General features: G+C 42.9%; 1 protein-coding gene and 1 non-coding gene across 5 annotated transcripts in view; both read left to right on the forward strand.

Annotated features, from left to right (window-relative positions):
- The window catches only part of LOC124615449 (hemicentin-1-like), a 1,163,225-nt gene that overhangs the window by 905,607 nt on the left and 231,744 nt on the right, over nucleotides 1-25,874 (forward strand). The window lies entirely within an intron of this gene.
- Nucleotides 14,483-14,557, forward strand: Trnas-cga. The gene has a single exon. It is a non-coding gene; the product is annotated as a tRNA-Ser (tRNA).

Consider the following 25,874-nt stretch of genomic DNA (forward strand, 5'->3'; position numbering starts at 1 on the left):
CTTCGGGCCGCAAATAAAGCGACGGGCCCGCTACTTAATTGGTTAATCCCACTTTATCGGCCGGGGGTCGTAAGTTGGTAAATACCTGGCCGACTAGCGGCTCGCCGGGCCTAGGTCGCGACCTGGCTCCATCTGGCCTTTTAAAACTTGCGCCGAGTTTTAATCGCGTCTGACCCTACTTAAAGTTGGCAGCAGACGGAGCTGCAGGTATTCAGGGAATAACGTATTTGTGCGACGGCCAACTACAGTAGAAAGTTTCGGGGTTTTTCGGTTTACCCTCCACCTGGTAATCCACAAGCGCCTGAAGAAATAGGATTATAAAGAACAGTTTATAACAAAGAAAATATGATTCGTCAGGTTCAAACGGTAGTAAACCGAGTGTACTATTTCCTCGAATCGAAGAGTCATCTAGTGTATGAACTGATGTCAGTATGTCGTTGACCTTCGCTTGCAAAGTTTAATTGAAAAATATTATTTTCTTGTTACGTATAGAACTGCAGAAATGGAAAGGGGGTATCAAACGAAGAAAGTTCTTCGCAACTTAGATACATTTGAAGGCAAGAATCCGCAGTTTCTTTTCTGTTTTTCTTTCCCCACCCTATAATGCAGTATGAATTGTTGCTGTGTAGCCCCTAAAATGAAGGACTGTGAAGTATTTTGGCTCACTAATTGCTTCCCATCACCTTGCACGGGGGCTGAGAGCACATAATTTCCAAAAACACAGGAAAGTATCTGTTATTACTGCCCCACCAGTACCCATATTATCGAGGTCCTTGAATGAAAATGTTGCTGTACGAACGACCAACGCACCTAACTGGGGAGCCTGTGTTCGATTTCCACATGCATTCTCCACGTCTTTTGTTCTATATATTCCTTCGTATCGAATGCAGAGGAGTCAATAAATTTGACTTCTTCTGTTACAGCCTCACACGTATTTATTTCATTGCTGGCCGCAGGCAGAGCGCCCTCCATTGTTAAGACTATGCACCTGAAAAATTATAGTAAACAATCTGATATTACTACATCAACAGAAATACGATGTGCTACAAATAACATAGTATACAAAGTGTTCATTACTTTCGGAACGACACTGTGTTATTTCAGCAAATGCATTTGTGCACCGCCGCCGTCAGTGTCAGCCAGTTTGCCGTGGCATACGGAGCTCCATCGCAGTCGTTAACACTGGTAGCATGCCGCGACAGCGTGGACGTGAACCGTATGTGCAGTTGACGGACTTTGAGCGAGGGCGTATAGTGGGCATGCGGGAGGCCGGGTGGACGTACCGCCGAATTGCTCAACACGTGGGGCGTGAGGTCTCCACAGTACATCGATGTTGTCGCCAGTGGTCGGCGGAAGGTGCACGTGCCCGTCGACCTGGGACCGGACCGCAGCGACGCACGGATGCACGCCAAGACCGTAGGATCCTACGCAGTTCCGTAGGAGACCGCACCGCCACTTCCCAGCAAATTAGGGACACTGTTGCTCCTGGGGTATCGGCGAGGACCATTCGCAACCGTCTCCATGAAGCTGGGCTACGGTCCCGCACACCGTTAGGCCGTCTTCCGCTCACGCCCCAACATCGTGCAGCTCGCCTCCAGTGGTGTCGCGACAGGCGTGAATGGAGGGACGAATGGAGACGTGTCGTCTTTAGCGATGAGAGTCGCTTCTGCCTTGGTGCCAATGATGGTCGTATGCGTGTTTGGCGCCGTGCAGGTGAGCGCCACAATCAGGACTGCATACGACCGAGGCACACAGGGCCAACACCCGGCATCATGGTGTGCGGAGCGATCTCCTACACTGGCCGTACACCACTGGTGATCGTCGAGGGGACACTGAATAGTGCACGGTACATCCAAACCGTCATCGAACCCATTGTTCTACCATTCCTAGACCGGCAAGGGAACTTGCTGTTCCAACATGACAATGCACGTCCGCATGTATCCCGTGCCACCCAACGTGCTCTAGAAGGTGTAAGTCAACTACCCTGGCCAGCAAGATCTCCGGATCTGTCACCCATTGAGCATGTTTGGGACTGGATGAAGCGTCGTCTCACGCGGTCTGCACGTCCAGCACGAACGCTGGTCCAACTGAGGCGCCAGGTGGAAATGGCATGGCAAGCCGTTCCACAGGACTACATCCAGCATCTCTACGATCGTCTCCATGGGAGAATAGCAGCCTGCATTGCTGCGAAAGATGGATATACACTGTACTAGTGCCGACATTGTGCATGCTCTGTTGCCTGTGTCTATGTGCCTGTGGTTCTGTCAGTGTGATCATGTGATGTATCTGACCCCAGGAATGTGTCAATAAAGTTTCCCCTTCCTGGGACAATGAATTCACGGTGTTCTTATTTCAATTTCAAGGAGTGTATATTCTATACATATTTGAGTATAGAAAAACTAGTCGATGTACAGTATAATTATGCAGTGCGTAAGCAATTTCTGTTTCGAAAGTAGTGATCCAAGAGATGAAAGTGCCCCACTCATGAATTGTATATGAAGTTTCCAAAGAAAAGTGTTCGTAGGTGTCACACGACATCAGAATATATTTTCGAAAACGTGTGCTGTTCCACTTTACAATGATTTACATTTATAACTAAGCACATTTTTGCTAGGTAACATGCTACCAAAGCTACAGCTATGAATGCCTATTTCTTTGAAAAATATTACCTGTAAGAACAATGAAAAATCCAATAGCTTGGGAATTTCTCGAAGAATGTTGTGCAGCGCTTTGTTTTCCAGGAGCGTCCTCAAATAATTGGCGGATGTGACATGACAGGTGCGACCAGAACAGACCCAAACAGAACAGCAGTAATATTGTATTTCTTTGGTACATCACAACAGGACAGTGCAATCGAGGATGCCCAGTGAATGACGTGCCGCATGTCATTTACGCATTGGATACGGCGAACGAGAAGACAGAACTAAATTATTCATCGTCGCGTTGAAATTAAATGAACACAGATGTATACATTAATTAAGTTCTTGTAAGACTATAGCACACGCAAATCTTACTGTTTGTGGCATTACAAATTCTACATACTGTGTATGTTTTAGTATAGAAAAGTAGTAACTGTAGAGTATACCTTACGGTATCTCATCCCGCTCCATACAGCAGTGCCAGTTTGGTTAGTACATAGGTTACCAAAATACATTATTGCAGAAAAGTTCTAATTGGGACGTGCATAAGCCGCCTGCAGATTTTTCTGTTTCCAAATTTGTAAGGCAAGACATGTGTTACTCTAACTACACAAAATTTCATGAATTGTAAGGTACGCTGATAGCCCAGCGCAAAGGTGAGACAAAATTCGGTAGATGGCCTAGCTGTGGATCCCCCATGCGGAAAGGAACAATTCTTCGTATTATTTGATCTTATTCTTTTCATCAAGTACATATAAACGATACCATCGAACTACGTACTCTATCTCCTCTACGAACCACTGTGAAGTTCACGGCAGTGGGTGCTTCCCATTGTACAAGTTATATGGGTTTCTTGCAGCTCCATTCACGTGTAGAGCGTGAGTAGAGTGATTGCGTAAACGTCCCTGCGCGCTCTGATTTGTCTGGCCTTCGTGCGGACAGTACAAGATATGATTTCTGATGGTAATATGTCACACAAGGATCTCAAATGAAGGAAAAATACTGATAGAAATGATATAAGTTTTTCAGCTTTGCCACCATAAACTCTGACAGACTTCTATCCTGAATGACAGGAACTTGCCCATCATTCACGTTATGACATCCTTTGGTTTTTACGCCTGTTTCTATGCCCAGAAGGAACTGCAGCTGGGTAATATCTTGAGAATCCTATTTCGGAGATGGAATGTACATGCAAAAATTGGCGAGTAAAGTTTACTGAACAAAAGGGAAACCTTGTCGAGAGAAATGTAATCTTGTAGAAAAATTTTGCGGCAGACAACGTTTTCCGTTGTTCAACTCAAGTCCGTTCTCAACAAGTCGAATAGATGCATACAACTGAAGGCTCACATCGCTGACGCCTGACTATTGGACGGGATACGTTGTATTCTCGCTTACTATTACCGTTTGGGAGAACGAAAGTCTTCCCTGCAGCAAAGAACATAGATATCCCAGGCAGCGCATTTGTGCAACCCATTTCCCTCTCTGTTAGCCAGTGATGTCCATAAGTTAGTTCTTCACACCACTCGGATTAATGCCATATTCTTCATCTCGTGTAAGGCCGTCTCAATAGTTCCCAACTCTGTATAGCGAGCGCAAACGAACCCTTGGACTGCTGGACCAAATTTTAAAGATTCGGCTTTTCCTACCACATTAGAGAGCAACATGTGATAGTTTATTTATTTGTTTTATTTTATTTGGCGAGACACAGGCTTCAGAAGTAAAAGTAACGTCTGGAGAATCCCAAAGAATGTTACAGGCTCGTCTCTGATGACTAAAGTGTGTAAATGATCTAATGGATATCGTGAGACTTTACTTGAGAACGATGACGGACGTAGCTGTCATATGTAGGAGCGGAGCAATGTTAGAAACCCTTAGCTAAATGTAGGAAGACCATAAAGAGGATCAACAGTTGGTACAGGGATGGCAATTGACGCTCGATGTGAATAAATTTCACGGAATAAGCATAAATAGCGGAAATAAGCTTTACTGTTCAGTTGTACTTTATTTTGAGTCATCAATCCACCAGCCTGATGGGACCCGCCACGGATTCGTGCTTTTGCGAACCTCTTTACCCGCGAGCGGCACGGTTGGCGATACATCTCTGTAAACAGTAAAAACTATAAAATATCTTCGAATATTCGCGCGGAGTGATCTAAAGGAGAATGATCACACGAAATTAGACTGTAAGGAAGTGAACTCAGCCACGTAAGAAAGGTCTTCACGCATCCCTCGTACGATCAATCCGTGAATATGCGTCGTTAACCAGAAGGAGAGAATCATAGGCTCGTTTAGTAACTACGAGAGGTTCACGAACTCATCGACGTCCAATGGTAGAAGCAACAACAGATGGCAAGTATACAACGGAGTCGTTTATCTTCAAAACTCCAGGAGAAATCAAACGTTACTTCCTCTGCCATACATATCGAGCAACGTTGAAAGACAACTTTTCTTTCCGCATGCCAACCATTCAAACCAAAATTTGAACTATTTGCAGTAGTTTGCAGCATCAGAGGGAAATGATTAGTTAGAACTAATAATGATCCGACCGCATTCTATGAAACAGGAAGTGATCATCTCTTCTCAGAGTGGGATAAGGATCTTAAAGCTTTTAAATACACTCCTGGAAATTGAAATAAGAACACCGTGAATTCATTGTCCCAGGAAGGGGAAACTTTATTGACATATTCCTAGGGGTCAGATACATCACATGATCACACTGACAGAACCACAGGCACGTAGACACAGGCAACAGAGCATGCACACTGTCGGCACTAGTACAGTGTATATCCACCTTTCGCAGCAATGCAGGCTGCTATTCTCCCATGGAGACGATCGTAGAGATGCTGGATGTAGTCCTGTGCAACGGCTTGCCATGCCATTTCCACCTGGCGCCTCAGTTGGACCAGTGTTCGTGCTGGACGTGCAGACCGCGTGAGACGACGCTTCATCCAGTCCCAAACATGCTCAATGGGGGACAGATCCGGAGATCTTGCTGGCCAGGGTAGTTGACTTACACCTTCTAGAGCACGTTGGGTGGCACGGGATACATGCGGACGTGCATTGTCCTGTTGGAACAGCAAGTTCCCTTGCCGGTCTAGGAATGGTAGAACGATGGGTTCGATGACGGTTTGGATGTACCGTGCACTATTCAGTGTCCTCTCGACGATCACCAGTGGTGTACGACCAGTGTAGGAGATCGCTCCCCACACCATGATGCCGGGTGTTGGCCCTGTGTGCCTCGGTCGTATGCAGTCCTGATTGTGGCGCTGACCTGCACGGCGCCAAACACGCATACGACCATCATTGGCACCAAGGCAGAAGCGACTCTCATCGCTGAAGACGACACGTCTCCATTCGTCCCTCCATTCACGCCTGTCGCGACACCACTGGAGGCGGGCTGCACGATGTTGGGGCGTGAGCGGAAGACGGCCTAACGGTGTGCGGGACCGTAGCCCAGCTTCATGGAGACGGTTGCGAATGGTCCTCGCCGATACCCCAGGAGCAACAGTGCCCCTAATTTGCTGGGAAGTGGCGGGGCGGTCCCCTACGGCACTGCGTAGGATCCTACGGTCGTGGCGTGCATCCGTGCGTCGCTGCGGTCCGGTCCCAGGTCGACGGGCACGTGCACCTTCCGCCAACCACTGTCGACAACATCGATGTATTGTGGAGACCTCACGCCCCACGTGTTGAGCAATTCGGCGGTACGTCCACCCGGCCTCCCGCATGCCCACTATACGCCCTCGCTCAAAGTCCGTCAACTGCACATACGGTTCACGTCCACGCTGTCGTGGCATGCTACCAGTGTTAACGACTGCGATGGAGCTCCGTATGCCACGGCAAACTGGCTGACACTGACGGCGACGGTGCACAAATGCTGCGCAGCTAACGCCATTCGACGGCCAACACCGCGGTTCCTGGTGTGTCCGCTGTGCCGTGCGTGTGATCATTGCTTGTACAGCCCTCTCGCAGTGTCCGGAGCAAGTATGGTGGGTCTGACACACCGGTGTCAATGTGTTCTTTTTTCCATTTCCAGGAGTGTATAACCATTCAATGTCCCGTGTGGCGACTGCTTGCTTCTCGTTTTGACTGGTACTTATAGGTTGCTAGGGCTTGTAGAGCGGACTTGGTTTATGAAGTTTTGGTCAGGAACCCGTGTCCAGAAATGTTCCGTTTGATTATAAAATAATTTTTGAAGATTGAATCACTTTCAAATCTCGCTCTTCATGAAATCCACTCAAACTGAGTAGTCAGTACCTGTTGTAATTACGGCATCGTATACCATTTGCGTGCGGCTACAATAACAGCTCCGAGAAACTTGCATGGTGCGTTCACAGCTAGGAAAGCTGATGGTGGTGCTTCACGTACGCGCCACACTGTCGACTTTGAAGAGGACGTCCTTCATCAGGCAGAAGATAACCCAACGACGAATCCTCCAAACTATTTGTATGCTCTAGAGGAGCCAGTGGCACGGACATATCTCGTGGTCTCCGATGTGTGCGTACCGTGGAGCGCGAGATTTCAAAATCTGGCGTAAACGTTAGCGCAATATGCAACAGAGAGCGATAGAATTTACTAATGAGGCGGAATTTTAGATGCTTACGTACTTTTTACATTGCATATATTGTTAGAATACTTTCGAACATGATCCAAAATTTGTGTGTGTGTGTGTGTGTGTGTGTGTGTGTGTGTGTGTGTGTGTGTGTGTGTTTGGATGTGCGTGTGTGTGAGTCACTTTGCAGACTCTCGTCAACGTTCAACACTTGCTGTACTGATGTCTGAGAATGTATACTGTCACCGTACTTCTGTTCACGAAGTCAAGAAATATAAAGAAAGCGTTAACTCGCTTTATCAGTCTGCAAACGACATCACTTCTTCCCAGTACAAATCATCGCGAATGATCCTAGTAACACTCCAGTAGCAACGCATTTGCATCAGTAGGCAGTTCAGTGATTCCAGTTCTAAGGTTAAAAAAAGTACGTGATAAATATAACGTTATCTTCTTCTTATATTTGGATAGAATATTGACTTCTGTGACAACACTTGCTGTATCGTTGTCATTAGTCAGACCTATATATATAACATCTTACAAAATTAGCGTGTCACAGATAATGGTGTAGTGTAGTCTACTATCATTATTGCATAGTAACCAGTCCAAATAGAAAGAAACGTACTGTTTGTGAGTCAGATCAATTAGTGAATCTCTATTCGTATTTAAATGTTGTATCGTAGCACTAAGCATGTAGGTAACGTCGAATGTGTGATTCTGCCGGTCGCCGAATATACTCGTATGTAGTTTTATTTACTTTGAGATGCCTTGTCGACGGATTTCTATACCTCAAAATTATTTTAACATTTTACCATTTGCAAATACTCACTGGGCGCCTGAGGAAGTGTAATGAAAATAAGTTATCTTAATATCAACACTCAATCATAATTCCTTCTAGTTAATTCTGAAGTAACCTTCATACCATTGACTCTTAATATAGCTCCAACCATGAGTTACTAGGCGTTAATTAATTAAGACTCATTAACGTAATGCAAAATAACAAGCGGAAACTAAATTACAATGTTACCGATTTTCTTGCTTATTTCCGTTGCCTCAGAGATAGGCGGCTTTACTTTTATTCTTTAATAATATCTGCAAGATATTTTTTTTTTCTCAGAGTCAGCGATATGTTATTTGTGTTCATGTTGATGTTTCATTTAAGTTAATCGAGCAAATATTTCATTCAGTAGTCTTGTATTAATAGTTGCCTAGTATCTCATATATATTTATTGATCGTAATTTAATTTAATTACTTTGGTGCCATCCTATTGATCTCTTTTCATTAATATAAGTAGAGTTTTTCTTACTCTAAAGAAAGACAACTACTCAACAGCGGAGTTCCAAACTTTTCCTGCAATATAGTGCTTCCGAATATTTTGCAATGGTACCCACTGTAGATGTTAGTAGTAAGCCTTTCTTATCAAGAGCTGTTTAGACCATTTCCATATACTTTCATTAAATTTCTTTTATTTTTTTAATAATATCCTTCCACAGCTAGCATTTATATTTAAAATGATGAAGCCGGGAACCTTTGATTTTGTTTTTTTTTTACAAATAACACGTTCTTTATTTCTTTAAGTGCAAGTACAAACCATCACGGACGGGCACGAGTCTCAAGACTGATGAATCACAGAAAAGTCGCCATCGCCATTTTGGGCCTACATTTAACAATAATAAGCAAAATCCTCATCCTCCTCAGGCGTTGGCTCCTGTCTAATACTTTCTCGTGTAAATTATTAAACACTAGAGGCACTCATCACTGATTGTAAAACGCAAATGAGTCTTTAACTACGTGCTAAATGCAGCCCCATTACAACTAGTTCCCTCAATACAATTACATACCACTCTTCACCATGAGAGAGTTCTGGGTCAGAACATTCCAGAATGTCGAAACTTAATCGGACTCACAGCGACTAAATATTTCCACCAGTCAAAAACCACAGAATGACAATTAATTCAGCCATTTCACCACGAAATCCACGTGGATTCAATTACTGATCAGCGCTCTATTAAGCGTCAATGAGTTGTCTACGATCTCTGCTTTGAAGTAATACCAACTTGACATCCGGGATCTGTGGTGACCTTCGAGAAACTAACACCCAATATTTCTACCCCAACGACTTTCGATGAACATTCAGAACTAACTTATCCTGTGAATTACTGGTTCACGAAACTTCAGATCTATCGCCGACTTTATAACTGCTGTTCCCCTTTCAAAACTGCACTGCATTTTCAGACCGTCAAGACCACAGATCGTCAATACCATTGAGGATCCGGTAAGAATGAATAAACCAACGGTGTTATTAGCACTTTCAGATTGTTATGGTGAGGAGTCGCGACTACTGATAGTGGCAAAGTGCAGCTTCTAATACCGTCTTTGCCTCTCAGGATGCTGCTTCGCTGGAACAACCGTCACCACAGAATTAGCGGCGTTCTTTGCACCCCTCGCCATTTCTACAACATAAGCGCGACAACTCAAAAATATAACCAAAAAGTTTGCAGTGAAAATCATTCTCTTCTCCTACATCAAAGCGCGACAACTCATAAATATACTCAAGAACTTTGCAGCGAAAATCATTCTCCAATCTTACATCCATTTCCGTAACGAGTTGGGGCAACTACTTTGAACAGACTACAGCGCTGCACCACTAGCTTTCGTGCCTGCAGCCGCGCAAACAAAACATCTTTCACTAACGCGTATATTGAGTAGTGATTAACATCCTTCGGTTCACTAACGCGTATATTGAGTAGTGATTAACATCTTTCAGTAACGCGTATATCGAGCACATCTTTCACTAACGCGTATATTGAGTCGTGATTAACATCTTTCGGTTCACTAACGCGTATATTGAGTAGTGATTAACATCTTTCAGTAACGCGTATTTCGAGTACTCAACCTTCAGTTCTTTTGCGACACGCAAGGTGTCATATCCTCCAAAGCAGCGGTAAGTGCCTGCGAGTCAAAGACGCTTTTGGCAGAAAAGAAAATACTTCACCTGTGGCGAATGCGTACAGACATTCTATTCGGTGGTCGATGTATGTTTGGCGGCGATGACACCATGACGAGTTCCTCCTTAGTTTAATTACCCCAAGAGACGGATTACATGCTACGTCCAAATTAAAACCGTTATCTCTGTTTATTAAATTATTCGCTGAACTAATTTCTATAGCTTCCTTGAAGGCAGAATTCCAAAAGGAAGAGGTGAATGTTGGAATCTTCACATCACAGTAGTTCAAGGAATGCCCTGTATCAATACAATGATAGGCCACAGCTGACTTGTCCGGCTGTGATAAGCGTATGTATCTTCAATGTTCCACACATCTCTCATGAGCGATGCGTGTTGTTGGGCAATTCCGCAATGAATCTGATACGCACCCGCCTTACGAAGCAATAAATCGTCATTTACAGAGCCGAGTAAAGCTGCAATCTTCGTGGGAGGCCGGAAGATCACGGTGTTTCTCGAGAATACGGCCTATCTTCGAAGAAAGATAGGGTAAAAACGCATTTCATCTGAAGGAATTACTATCTTCTTCCCCATCACGTACCTGCGTTCTAGGTTTTACCTTGAATGCTTTGCGAATTTGTTGCGGAGAAAATCCATTCCCTTTAAAATGCTCTTGAGGTATGTGAGCTCATCTTGCAAATTATCTTTATCAGAGATACAATGCGCCCTATGCACAAAGGTCTTAAGGACACCTATGGTCTGTGAATGGTGATGGCAGCTACTGGCATGTAGATATAGATTTGTATGTGTAGGTTTACGATATACGGCATGTCCTAATGTGCCATCAACTCCACGACGCACGACAACATCCAAAAAGGGGAGGCAGTGTCATTTTCTATTTCCATAGCATTTGATAATAGCATGGATAGAATTCAAATGCTCAAGAAAGTGATGTAATTCAACAATTCCATGTGGCCGTACTACAAAAGTGTCGTCCACTTAACGCCAGAAGACTATTGGTTTAAAACCAGCGGAGTCCAGTGCCTTGTCCTCGAAGTCCTCTATGAATAAATTAGCTACCAGAGGTGAGAGTGGGCTTCCCATAGCAACTCCATCAACCTGCTCATAAAATTCACCATTAAACTGAAAGTAAGATGATAAAAGCACATGTTCAAATAACGTCATGATGCTCTTGTCAAAAGTTTGGGCGATAAGAGATAGAGAGCCCCTTAAATGTACCTTGGTAAATAATGATACCACGTCAAAACTAACGAGCACATCCGTACTATTTAGCCTCACATTGCTGATTCTGTGAATAAAATCCATAGAATTACGAATGTGGTGACTACATTTTCCTACCAATGGTTTTAATAAGGAAGCTAAATGTTAAGTAGGAATAAACCAATAACACTCGTTATAGGCCTCAGATGCTCTAGACGCTCATCCTTACCTATTTTGTGAACTTTAGAAAGCCCAAAAAATTTCGGTGGTACTGCACCTCGCACTTTTGAGCTTCTTATGACTTCCTTTGGTAGTGATTAAGCGTTCAGCAAAGCAGCAGTCCTTATTGTCACCTTGTTGGTAGGATCTTTGTTGGTCTTCCGGTATGCACCAGAACTAAGGAAACCACATATCTTTTCCTTGTAGAATTTCTGGGCCAAAAGGGCGGTAGCATTACCTTTATCAGCACACAGGACGACTGTGTCAGTATCCTCACACAGCCTTCGTATCGTAAATCTCTCTTCTTTGGAAACATTAGTTGTTTGTGGACGATGTTTCCTAATTGCTCGGCAGCCTTCATGTCTGATTTCTTCAGCTGAACCCTCTGACGGCGGTCGGACGGCTTCTTCAGTGGCACTCATGAAAGATGATTCCTGCAAAGTCTTTGGAGCAGGGGCAAAATTTAGCCCTTTACTTAAGACAGATACATTAGATTCGTCCAGATCCTTACCCGTCAAATTTACGACGGAACGTCGAAAGAAAGAGTCCACCTGAGAAGGCTGCTCTAATCGACTATACTTGGTAATCTGTCATTTTATAGCCACTTCAGCCCATTTCGTGCCATAGGCCGGTATTACATTATCAAATTTCTTTGTCCAATATCTTTGTCCAATATCTTTGTCAAAGATATTTGATGGTGTAATAGGGAACTTTGTCAAATGTCGTCCAATATTTGATCAAATCTAGAGCCTCGCTGTAGATTTGATCAAAGAAGTCGCTTGTCTTCTGTTAGCTGCAATGTGACATGTTACCACTTGGAGCGCTAGCATCGCTGCAGTGTTTTTATAAACATTGCCGGTAAATACAATTGGTGTGTACTGACAACTACAAAATTAATAGAGATATATGAAGCTGATGAGGCGCTTTGCAAGATGAGGCACCCTGAATACCAAAATAGATTAAGAAGATTGGAGACCTGACCTGACCTGACCTAACCTAACATAACCCTCTTCTGTAGCAAGGAATCGGAGTGTTGCAGTGACCCTGTCTTCTGAAGATGTAGCAGTTCTTAAGTGAATATTGTGATATGAGGATACACCTCACAGAGCACATACAGAAATGTATGCTCATCCATTCTTAAGTAATTGATGCACAACTTGAAGTCTCCCACTGTAAACCCACCTAACAAGTTTTGTTTAATGCTTTTATCGTGTCGTCGTAAAACCCACGGCTTCACCCAGATTAGATTAGTTTTTCGTTCCATAGATCCGTGCTGAGGAGATCCTCGTGGGTGTGGAACATGTCAATTTTTTTAAGCTGAAATAACAATACTAATAGTATGAATAAATACATCATTTGTTTCTATTAAAAATTTCGTCAATGGAGTAGAAGGGGTTGGAAACTAGTAAGTTTTTCAGGTTTCTTTTAAACTGATCTTTATTTGTAACTAAAATTTTTATGTTTGCTGGCAAATTATTTAAGATGAGTGTTCCTGAGTAGTGGACCCTTTTTTGAACTAAAGTAAGTGCTTTGCAGTCCTTGTGCAGATCATTTTTGTTCCTGGTATTGTATGTATGAACTGAGTTGTTTGTTGGAAAAAGAGATATATTATTTAGGACAAATTTCATTAAGGAGTAAATATACTGAGAGGCAGTAGTTAGTATACCTAGTTCTTTGAAGAGGTTTCTGCAGGACGTCCGTGAATTTACTCCACAAATAATACGTATTACACGCTTTTGGACTCGGAAAACTTTTGTTTGACTTTAAGATTTACCCCAAAATATTATACCATGTGACATTATGGAATGAAAGTAGGCAAAGTATGCAAACATTTTCATTTTTATGTTGCTTATGTCTGCTAACACTCGAATTGCAAATACAGATTTGTTAAGGCGTTTCTGCAGTTCTGTGGTGTGCTCCTCCCAACTGAATTAGTTATCAAGTTGTAATCCCAGGAATTTAAGACTGTCAACCTTGTATGTATGGTTCCTTTCCCCCCCCCCCCCCCCCCCCCACTTCTTTTCCGCATGTGCACACGATGCAATTGCGGTACGTGCAACTGCTGCGGTTAATAACAAGTTGTTGTCAGCCATCTTGAACTTTGACGACAGTGTAATATCCCTTCTAGCGCTACGTCAAAGATCTTTGTCAAATATATTTGACAGAATATTTGATCACATCTTTGATCAAATCTTTGACAAAGAAATTTGATAGTGTAATACCGGGCATAAATCCAGTCCCATGAGTCAGGAGGTAAAACAGGCGCTATCTTCAAATGCAGATGATAGAGGTGTTCAGAAACAGTGTCCAATTTCCGATGGGTAAAACGAATTGTTCATCTTACAAAAGCAGAACCAGCGCTGTGTAAAATTCTATTTACTGCAGCGTTCTCGCAAATTTTTGAATAACTCCCTGGTCCCGGCACTTTAGTAAGAAACTCAAGGAGCTCAATAGTCTTGCTGTCTATTGTCGTAATTTTTCCAAACTGTGGACCCATGGTACCATCTCCTCCCCGAAGAGGTACTTGATGTGCATTTTCAACTTTTCGGGTAATGAATAGTCCATTAAATTTCGGGAGTGTAGCCGCGCAAGTAAAATTTCTTCCGAATGTACCTCGTCTCCTACCTACCAAACTTCACAGAAGCTCTCCTGCGAACCTTGCAGAACTAGCACTCCAGCAAGAATGAATATTACGGAGACATGGCTTAGCCACATCCTGGGGTATGTTTCTCGAATGAAATTTTCAGTCTACAGCGGACTGTGTGATGATATGAAAATTCCTGGCAGATTAAAACTGTGTGCCGGACCGAGACTCGAACTCGGGACCTTTGCCTTTAGCGGGCAAGTGCTCTACCAACTGAGGTACCCAAGAACGACTGACGACTCAAGCTGTAAGGAAGGGGGGTGAGTCGTGCTTGGATAGCTCAGTTGGTAGAGCACTTGCCCGCGAAAGGCAAAGGTCCCGAGTTCGAGTCTCGGTCCGGCACACAGTTTTCATCTGCCAGGAAGTTTCATATCAGCGCACACTCCGCTGTAGAGTGGAAATTTCTTTGCAGAAAATTTCTTCCACTGATATTTCGGTCGCTTATCGCTCGCCCACACCCTCAGAGTGAGTCGCAAGACTGACAAGAAACTGTCAAGCGCGGCCTTACATGCTCCACCGCGGCATATAGTGCAGCTGTCCTAGCATTAAAATTATAAAAAGTTAGCCACACCCCCGTTCCACCCTCCTCATATCCAGCCAATTATGCATAAAAATGACAGGTTAACGTACAGTGGTACAGGTATTTGCATCTGAATTACATAAGTACACAGACACGCATACGCGCGCACGAGTTCAAGTGCGCGCGCGGGCGCACACACACACACACACACACACACACACACACACATACACAAGCACGTAACATTCCACAATTCTGTGGTAGACGTTCCCACAGAATTATGGCACGTTGCAGGATGTGTGTGCTTGTGTGTTTTGGTTGGCTGAAAAGAATTTAAATTTTTTTAAATTTCCCTCTTTATGTGAGCGTTTGAGTGTGTGCCCGTGTATGCGCGTCTGTGTGCTTACGTGCTTCAGATGCAAGTACCATTGTCGTTTCACGTGAATCTGTTATTTTAATGCAAGAATGATCAGGAGGAGCGGAATGGCGGTAAGGAGATGTGGCTAACTTTTTATAATTTTCACACTAGGACCGCTGGACTAAAGTCTGTCCAATACTTCAGAATTGACAGCGAGGACGGGCGTGGCAAGAAGGGGGGGGGGGGGGGGAGGGGGCACGCAGCAGAATCAGGCCCAGGCGACTTTCCGCCAATACTACGCTACTCGCAGTCGCAGCAAATCCCCGAAGTTGCCAGTCGTTTACCCCACACTAAACACTTCATTGTTGCAGCGGGCCTTAGCTGCAACCAGCCTGCTGTCCTGTATGATTATTGCGCCCTGTGACTTCGTGCGTGCACTTTTACGGTTATAGGAGTTATTCTTTTATTAGTTGTTTCCGTTATTCGTTGTGTGGTACTGAACGATGTCAGCGAGAAGTTCGGTGAACGTTATAAGTGGAAAACATCGAGGTCGTTCATTTGGCTAGGGGATTGACATACGAGGGAAGCGAAGAGAAATAGTTTGTATGTTACGTGCCTACTTTGAGAATGAAAACCTTAATAGTGGCCCGCTGCCTCTCCGTCATCTAAGTTACGGACAGAACTGCCGAAGTTTTGAATACGAACAAAAACACTGTTGTAAGAAATGGGGAGGAAGTGTTCTTCAAAAGCTTTGAAAATAAACCAAAACACTGTTGTGAAGATTGGGAAGAAAAGGATGCTGAAGAACCATCGAAACCTTACACCCGTGAGAAAAACCTTGGTATGGATAAAAGGATTACCCATATCGATTCGTTTGCAGATGATGCGATTCGTCGTCATGTTTAAAATCACAGGAAGAAACATACGACGCTTAGGAAGTTACCGGTCACACTTAAAGATTCAGGACTTGTTCAAGGCAGTCACACATCTACACAGATTTACACAACCTTAGCTTTCACTATGGACATTTCTACATTTCTGCCATCATAAGGTGCTAATGGAGAGGAAGGATATAGCTGCATGACGATACCGAATTTTGAGATGCATCCGCAGCATAAATACCGACGAACTAATGTAACTTGACGCAAGTGGGCAGTTCTGGTACGATTTTAATCGGAGCTGGACAGACAATGCAGCTATAGGAAAAATGACAGTACTTTGTGGCAAGGGGAGTAGACGTATTCTTCTTGATGAAGGCATCTAGCAAGGTTATCGTTCAGTATCCTGCTTTTTAAATCAAAGGAAACAGGAGACTATAATGAAGAAATGAACCAAATTACATTTACAAAGTGGTTCGAAGATTCACTAATACCAGATCTTGGAAAACCTCCAACAATTGTTCTGTATAATGCTCCTTACCATTCCGTTGTTGTTGACAAGGCACCTACCATGGCAAATCGAAAGGTGGAAATGATTGACTGGCTACGGCGACATACCGTATGTGTAACCTTAAAAAGATAGAGCTTATTGAACAAGTGTATCGGCAGAAGCCACAGTTCTCCCTATGCGAAATCGACGAACAGGCAAAGAACATAGGCATATAGTCATCAGGCTATCATCTTGCCACCGCCATTTCAACCCAGTTGAGTTAACATAGGCCCAAATTAAAGGTTGCGTTGCTAGGAATAATAACAAATGTACCCTCTCCGCAGTCGAAGCACTCAGAAGAGAAGCTGTTAGGAACGTCACCGCTGAAGATTTGAAGATTGGAAGAAAGCCACCAAACATTCGCAGAGCATCATGGAAAGAGAGTGGCCGAATGAAGCTCTTTTGGCAAGTTCAGTGGAGGAGATGATAATTCCATTAAACGACAATAGTGTCAGTGGTACTGGCACTTCAAGAATCCGTCATAACAGTGAAGTGTTTCCATTGTCCCCGTAGAAATGGAGCAGAGGCGAATCCGGCTACAAGTTTGGCGTGCGAAGTTTGAATGTGTACCTACACAACAAAGTTACACCGTCCTAATTCTTGAAATTTTAATAAGAAGGCTTGAATAACAACCATTTCAAAAGGAAGTTCACCTCAAGAATTCAGTATGTATCACGCAAAATTAGTATTACTATTTACAATACGACTGTTGTAATACAGAGTCCCCGTTATTTGTATCGCTTTTGTTGTTACGAAACAATAGAGGTTGGCCTATTTAAGATTCGTTTTTCCACCGTGTTAATCTCGATTAATCGTATGTTTTATTGCGTTGCAATTAAGTAGGCAGATCAGAACAATTAATAACTATTTCATTACAAACCCCATTAGAGATCTCCGCCAGAGTTCTGGTTTCAAACATGTGAAAATGTGATTTATTCTTAAGATTTTATTCCCGCAATGTATTCACTTCAGTAACAAAAAACTTTCCCACATGTCGAAAATTTCGTTATCTCGTGAGAAAATAAACTTTCGTAAATGTCCTTATATCATCTTGATAATTTGTTGCCGCATATAAAACTAAAATCAATATGTAGCGTAACTCTTCCAGAACATATCGTAGCAATTTCCATTTTTATAAAATGAATAGTTTACCCGTGTGCAAGGGTTACATGAAAAGTAAGATTACGCCTGTGTTCTACGCTTCCACGTGCCCCTACCGAAGTATCAATCCTGAAGTAATTTTGAACAGACTATTGCTCAAACATATTGGATTTTTGATTGGTGGTTTCATTTTACTACTATGCCGTGGTTGGCTGGAGAGGGGGTAAGGAATGGCGTGGTGGAGGATGGGAGGGGAAAGGGGGGTGGTCGTGACGTCATCGAGCTGGATCATATAAACAAAGTAGGCCAAAATCAAGGTGAAGGTCATTGACCTAAGTTGCGATTTAAAACAAATTGATACAGATAGTTGGTAGCCATACTACTTAGTTAGATGTTCAAACGTAGTTCATATCCAACTCTACATTCCTGCAGATGATTTCGCTATAAAAACTTTGGCAACCAAGTCCCTTCTGCAGTACTAGAAGCCCGTGAGAGATATTGTGAAATACCTCGTGTTTTTAGGCGTTTCAGTCTGGAACCTCGCGACCGCTACGGTCCCAGGTTCGAATCCTGCCTCGTGCATGGACGTGTGTGATGTCCTTAGGTTAGTTAGGTTTAAGTAGTTCTAAGTTCTAGGGGACTGATGACCTTAGATGTTAAGTCCCATAATGCTCAGAGCCATTTGAACCAATACCTCGTGTTACGGAAGTAAACACAACATATGAGGACTACTAAGATCCGATCGATCGCGAAATGGAAACCAATTTGAAAAACAAAAATGTTTTATTTGGAACAGTCGGCTACACCTTTCAGCTACTTATCTACATACCCACCTCTGCGACTTAGATATCTGCCGTAGTATTGTGCCAGCTTTCTGATACCCTCGTAAAAGAAGGCGGCCACCTTTGCTTTCCGCCAGTTCTCTGCGCTAGTCGACAGCTGGTTGTCTGTGCCAAAACGTTGTCTTCATAGCCAGCGGTTCATGTGAGAAGAGATGAAACTCAGGGGAGCCATTTACGGGCTGTATTGTCGGAGACCAGACACTTCCAATAGAAAACACTGCAGGAGCGCCTGCATGGCATGAGGCAAAATGTCTCACCAAGGCCTCATGTTGGCTGAGAGACACTAGTTTCTAGGCGCCTTTACGTACTCGCTGTGCACTCAGAGCTTAAAAGAGATACGTGATTCAACCGCCGGTCATACTGGAGACACTGCCCTACACATATGTGCAACGCTCCATTGGACTTCCACTATAGTTTCCATTTCGCGCCGGATCGGATCTTATTTTCCAAATAGCTTCGTACATTTAGATGTAAGATAGCTGGTGGAGTATAGATGTGGATGTAATGGTGATTGGAATACGCGCAAAAATTGTTTCATTTGTATGGTGTCGTATTGACTGTCGCTCTTACTGCACACTCTACGCGGATGGCACAGAAAGGAAAGAGATGTAAATGCAGACTCCCGCTCATGCTGACCAATATTCGGCGGAAGCGCAACAGTTTATAGAGACGCTTCGGCGTGGATTTTCAGCAGCCAGCCGTGGCTCCCGGCTTATCCGTTTTCTGACGTATACAGGCGCAAAGCCGGCCTTGGGGGATAAACTTTCCGTCGAGTCCTCTTCCGAGCGTTCGAAATTGCGTCCGCGTCCCTCCACGACGAGTCTCAGTTGCCAGACGCCGGTTTATTTCAACGTGCGCCCCGAAAGCTGTACCTCTGCAAACTCTGCTGGAGCTGTGTTCTCGGCCTCTGATCCACACACAACCAAGCTTCCAACGATAGGGCTCCGCATACACCTCCGCGGCGTTCCTTTGACTTTCCACCTGACCGCACCTGACAAATTTTATCGTAACATCCTGAGTTGTGTAATGCTGAACCACGCCTCTGTACATTGTGGAAGTAACCAATGAAGTAGGCATGGTGTGTGCTGCTACAGATACTGTGCACCGAAATCGCAGTTGATGAACAAAGGCAGACGGAATGCAGAGAATCGTGCAGGTTTAAACTTATGTAACGATTCACTGCCGTATTCTGCCTCCCAATGAGCTCAACGGTTACTTGGAAGGTAACAACACCGGCCCGTCTAAGAGCTGATAAAAATTTCTGCTTCCCAAAATTTTGGAGCGAAATCCTCAACGTTCCTGGTCGCTACATAATGTAAACACTCTCACATCTGTAGCGGTGCTAGGAAATTGAGCTTCAGACCATCTCTCCTTGTTGTCAGGTTGTTTGGCACACAACGGTCAGGTTGATATCGCACTGCTCTCCTACGCGTCTCCAGGCACGTCTTCACTGGTCATCGGGGCTCAGTTCAAACCCACTCCAGCCATCGTGATTCCAGGCCGAAGACGTGTCCGGAGACAAGCCGGACATCGGTGGGATACCAGCCTGAAAGACGCGCGGGGTAGCGGCGATGGCAGGGGCGTCTTGCCACAGTCCGTGCGGCTCCCCACGTCGGAAGTTCGAGTCCTCCCTCGGACACGGGTGTGTGTTGTCCATAGCGTAGGTTAGTTTAAGATCGATTGTGTGTAGGCTCACCAGTTTCATCCCATAAGACCTTACCACCAGCTATACTGCCCGACAACCAGGAGCAACGATCTGAAGTGCCATTTCTTTTCATAGCAGGACTCCTCTCGTTGTCATCCACGGCACCCTTACAGCCCAGCGGTACATCGACGATATTATATGGCCCGTTTTGTTGGCCGGCCGGTGTGGCCGAGCGGTTCTAGGCGCTTCAGACTGGAGCCGCGCGACCGCTACGGTCGCAGGTTCGAATCCTGCCCGGGGATATATATGTGTGTGATGTCCTTAGATTAGTTAGGTTTAAGTTGCTCTAAGTTCTAGGTGACTGATGACCTCAGATGTTAATTCCCATAAAACTCAGAGCCATTTGCAGCCGTTTTGTTGCCTTTCATGGCAAGCCACCCTGGGCTTACATTTCAGCAATATTATGCCCGTCTGCAAGTGGAAACAGTTTCTACCGCTTATCGTCATGCATGCGGGATCCTGTGTTTGCCATCAAAGTTACCAGATTTCTTCCCAGGTGAGGATGTCTGGAGCATTATGGGCAGGGGGGCTCGAACGAGCTCGGGATTGTGTCGTTCTAAGGCAGCACTCTGACAGAATTTGGCACGGTTTCTCTCAGGACTACATCCAACATCTCTTATCAAACAGTGACAAGCCGGATAGTTGCTTCCATAAGGGCCAGAAGTGGGCCAACGCATTATTGACTAACTCAGTTTGTGAATCTGTTTTTCTTGAATAAATCAACCAATATTACCGAAATTGTAATCAATTTTTGTCTGTACATACGCATCACATCTATATATTTCAGTCCCATTCGGATAATTCTTCTTGGTGCTATTTCATTGTGTTTCTTTTGTTTTTTTTAAAATAATGTATTGTTTCCGAGTGAAAGGAGAAACGCCAATAATTTTTCTGTCATACCATAGTGTTTCAGATCACTGAGCGATATTCAAAAATTAGTCGCCCCTCATCTGAAAATGTCACAAATTATCTTTAAAGGTACATCTACCACACACCAAATAATCGTACTTGTTTTGTATCCTCCTTTACATTTTCTGCCAATGTTTAAGTCATATGAAAGCTCTATGTATTTATTAACATCTAAAGTGTTATTTCGCGCGTAAAACTGACCGCGAAAGGGAGGATTTAGGGCTCCGTATTATCATTCCCCTAGCTAATCGAGGCATCCGCAGAATAAGTACGTAAAGAGGCATCACTATTGCACAAAGTTATACGTTTTAAAGGAATTGGCTGTAATTGATGACATGTATATTCTTTAAAAGAATCGGCCGTAGTTGGTGGCATGTATATTCTGAAAACACAGAGTTCAATACACGATGGCGTATTTAAACTAGCTGGAGTATTACATAAATAACATAAATAGCTATATAAATAGTAAAACTATAATATAAATAATAAAATTAAGTAAAACCACGAAATAAGAAGAAAACAAATAACAGTTTTCATACATTCGCAAAATTAACGATAACCTCACTCTAGATATTTCAGTGTCTGTAAATGTGAAACTGATGGTTTATCAGTTGTGTTAGACGCAAGGAAAACGTATTTAATCGTCGCCTAACCTTCCCATTATTCTTACGATTTGACATGTCGAATAATAATGCTAGAGCTGAGATTACTTCTCACCCACCGTGAGGTGTCAGATACTCACAAGGTTTCCCACGAGTTTTTCCTGTGTCTATAAATAGGAATATGATGATTTACCAAATGTGTTTGCGGCACGAAACTGAAGTTCACGGTTTGTTTCTTATCACTTCATTTCCGCTTATTGAACAATCAGATAGAAATACTACAGTTGAGACTACTGTGGAACCAATGTGTCGAAAATTTGCTCACCGACGGTGTAATTTTTAAGTGATTCGTAACATGTCAGACCATTAAACGACAAACGACGAAATCACTGAAGGTGTTGTTTGCAAACATGTCGTGCACAGGTAAGTAATAAATTTTAATAAGGATGCTACACAAACTTAGCAGCAAAGTTTTTGGGGGAAATATACCATTACTTGCTGTTACCCGCTGCTTCGCTCACATATCGGTAGTTTTGTTATGTGATTGATGGTGAATAAGTTACTAATTTTACATGATGTCTGTGTATATACTTGTGTAGAGATGTATGTATAAAAAATGTATGCCGTGCGGAGTGGCCGCGCGATTGGAGGCGCCATGTCGCTCATTGTGCGGTCTCTCCGCAGTTGTTCGAGCCCTCCCTCGGGCATGGGTACGTGTGTTGTTCTTGGCATAAGATAGTTTCAGTAGTGTGAAGGTCTAGGGACCGATGGCCTCAGTAGTTTGGGAATTCACACACATTTGACACATTTTTTTTTAAAAAAATGTATGCAGTGCCTATTTGTACGTACATGTTTTGCTATATGTCGAATCTGAAACCATACACTATATTTTCTAGTTGTATTTAAAAATTCCTCAATTCATTGCATTTGTGCAGAAGCATATTTTGTAGTGGTTCCTCTGGGTCACTTATTACCGGATGTGAGACTTTGCCACCATGGCAGGACATAGCAACCGCTTCATCCTTTCATTTACATGCGTTATGGTGACAAAATTTTTTACCTATCCCCATGGTATGTCTCATTTATGATTAACATAGTCAGTTGACAGATGTTAAAGAAATGCAGGCTTACCAAGAACACCCCATGTTACAAATATCTCTGTTGAGGTCTCCAAGCGTCTCGGAAGCTGTAAGAGATGCGTGACACTCAGAGTCCAAAATGCGACGGGCTTATGACCGTTCTACTGTCTCTGTAACAATTAAGGCCAGCCGACGTTCTGCATCCAAGTTCCGGGGCACGTGAGATTGCTCTGGGGTTTGTTGGATTCGCCTAACTTTCGCAGCTTCAGCTGTCTTAGAACTATGCACTAAATAAAACTTCCGTTTTGCAGGGCTTAAAGTAATTATTTTAAATATGATTCTCGGGCTTATAGTCCGATTTTATTGTTGTATCACCACCAAAACTCTCCAGCAATGCTAGATGGTGTAGCATCTCAATATCGCAAACCACTCGCTCAAAAACATTGGATGGATTTGTGACAAGGAATGGTTTGAAATCACTAATAGTCGCCGACCATCGTGCCAGCGTCATCTACACCCCATTCACGTATACTTTATTTAAAAATGTTAATAATGCCCAAAAAGATACAGTTTCTAAAGTAGCCTGCGTTCTTCCTTAGGGTTCAAGCTATCTCTATACGAAATTTCATCGGAATCCGTTCAGCGATAGAGCAGTGAAAACATAACAGACTTACTTTCGCAGTTAAAAATACTGGTATTAGTATGGAAGTATCGATTAAAGACGGTTATAATTGAATAAACATTGTATTGATTACGTTGAATCATGTTACGTACAAGATATCAAGCAATAAAAGCATTTTCAAAAATATGATAAGAGTTCACAACTGAAAGAGGAAATAGATTTTTAAAGGGTAATTATTCTTCCGTATTTCGCGTTATATTCTTCAAATCAATAAATGTATTGTACTACACACTTGTTAGGGTACCTGTGTTCTTACTCAGCGTTCAAGCTATCTCCATACGAAGTTTTATCAAAATCTGTTCAGCAGTTTGGTCGTGAAAGCATAACAGACGGAGTTACTTTATCATTTGAAATATTAGTATGTACCAGAAAAAAGTTATTTAGCGAAACCATCGAAAACTAGAACTACGTTCGGTTGACGTGTATTTTAATCCCTCACCCGACTTCCTTTACTAATGCAGTTCCCGTGTCTAAATACAGCGAATCTTAGTAGCACGTTAGTAAGACATCGAGTTTCTATTCTGAGCGAGATTATACACAGATAAGCCAGCGGTATTGTGTTCGGTAGGCTATCTAGATTTAAGTTTTCTGTTGTTTCCCTGAACTGCTCGGGATCTTAAACCGTAATATTCCTTCCTTCCCTTTGAGTTGGCTTGTGCTGCTACTCATTTGCCGTGTTTTTATTAAAATGCTTCAAGAATCAAGATATAAAATTCTTTGCCCGCAGTTAGAGGTAGTGGACTTCTTCCACTAATTTTCAGGCTGCGTACCTTCCAGCTAATACATCATCCTGCTCTTTAGTCTCTGATTTTTTATTCTCAGACTGAAACATTTTTTGAAGAACGTTGGATTTTTCCGCTTCGTTCTATACATGTAACACTGAGATTAGAATAAAAAGAACTGTGTTAATCCTTTGCTTTTCATACGTACATTTCTTCCAGACTGTTGCGCTCCCTAACTTTGCTGTTCTGTCAGTCAAACTAACGAGACGTTTATCAAGCAAGCAACTTACGCAATAAAGGAAGGTATTTTAAACATAAACCGTGCACCTTCCTTTAAAAGTCAGAAATGCGCTGTTAGTGAACGCTGCAACGCTTCCAGCAATTCCCTGAATTTCAATATTCTGAATCTAAAGCCTTAACATCTCAGGGGGCTCGCCTAAACTCTTTTCCATAATGACGGGTTTCGAGATTAGGCCTGTTACTATTTCCCTAGTTTCTGCGACATTGTCATAATAATAATAATAATAATAATAATAATTACGGTTATTATTATTATTACTTAAAAACTAAATTAACCCTCTATCATCCATCGTTACATACGTGTAACATCGGGGATTTATCACATTATTTCCATAAATGCGTCTGTTTCTTTGTGTTCTAACAATACTATCAACAGTACCGCGACCCCACGAAGAAAATATTACATGGCCGTCAGGCCTTTCATTTTCAACAATAGACTAATTCATCTTTCCTTGTTCCAAATGGTGTAAGTTGTCAATTGAGTGTCTGAAATTTTTCCGTTCAGATTAAAACGGATGACTGGTTGTAAAGTGGAAGTTTGGAAGAAAAACAGGGTTTAACAAAATTGCAAATTAGTGTTGTCAACAAATAATTCAGCTTCTAGTGAGGTGTGTCACACCGACAAAACTGAACCGTGCGTAAAGAAAAGGAAGTGCGATGATAAGTAAAACAGGTTTGGATTTTCATATATAAATGACACGCACTGTCCAATATCACAGTGTGTTGTTTGTGGCGACATTCTTTCTGACAGTAGTCTGCAACCTTCCCTGCTTAAACACGTCATTTAAAAACTAAAACACCCCAAACACGTGAAAAAGTCTGCTGATTTTTATGCAAGAAAAGCCAATGAGGGGACCACGATCCGCTGCAAACAGTGCAAGGATAATGATCTGGAAGTGTCTTGTCGTGTTATCTACAGAACTGTTAAAACTGCAATGTCACATTCAATAGTTGAAGATTTAGTACGCCCATGTACAAATGACTAGTACAGTTCGTTCTTGGAGAATCTTTCACAAAAAAGGGAATACGGTACGATTGTCCGACAATAAGGTCAACCGTGGGATTAAAGACATTTCAAACTATGCCGAAAATAGAATTTTCGAAAGAGTTAGAGCTGGTCCATCTTGCATGATACAACTTGACAAATGGACTGATGTCGCCAATTTAGCAAATTTTTTTACTTTGCTTTCATTATACTTATGGGGAGTCGTAGAAGAGAATCATTATTCTACAGACCGTTAAAAGAGAGACTACGGGTGGAGATATATTTCATTTAACCGATGAATACTTCCACGAAAATTCAATAGACTGGACTCGCTGCTGAGGCATTTGTTCAGGTGGTACAAAATCTACGACAGAGTGTTATGCTCTGTTTGTGGCCAAAGTGAAACTGGTAACGCCGAATATTTCTT

Source organism: Schistocerca americana, chromosome 5 (genome assembly GCF_021461395.2).
Source record: "Schistocerca americana isolate TAMUIC-IGC-003095 chromosome 5, iqSchAmer2.1, whole genome shotgun sequence".
Lineage (NCBI taxonomy): Eukaryota > Metazoa > Arthropoda > Insecta > Orthoptera > Acrididae > Schistocerca > Schistocerca americana.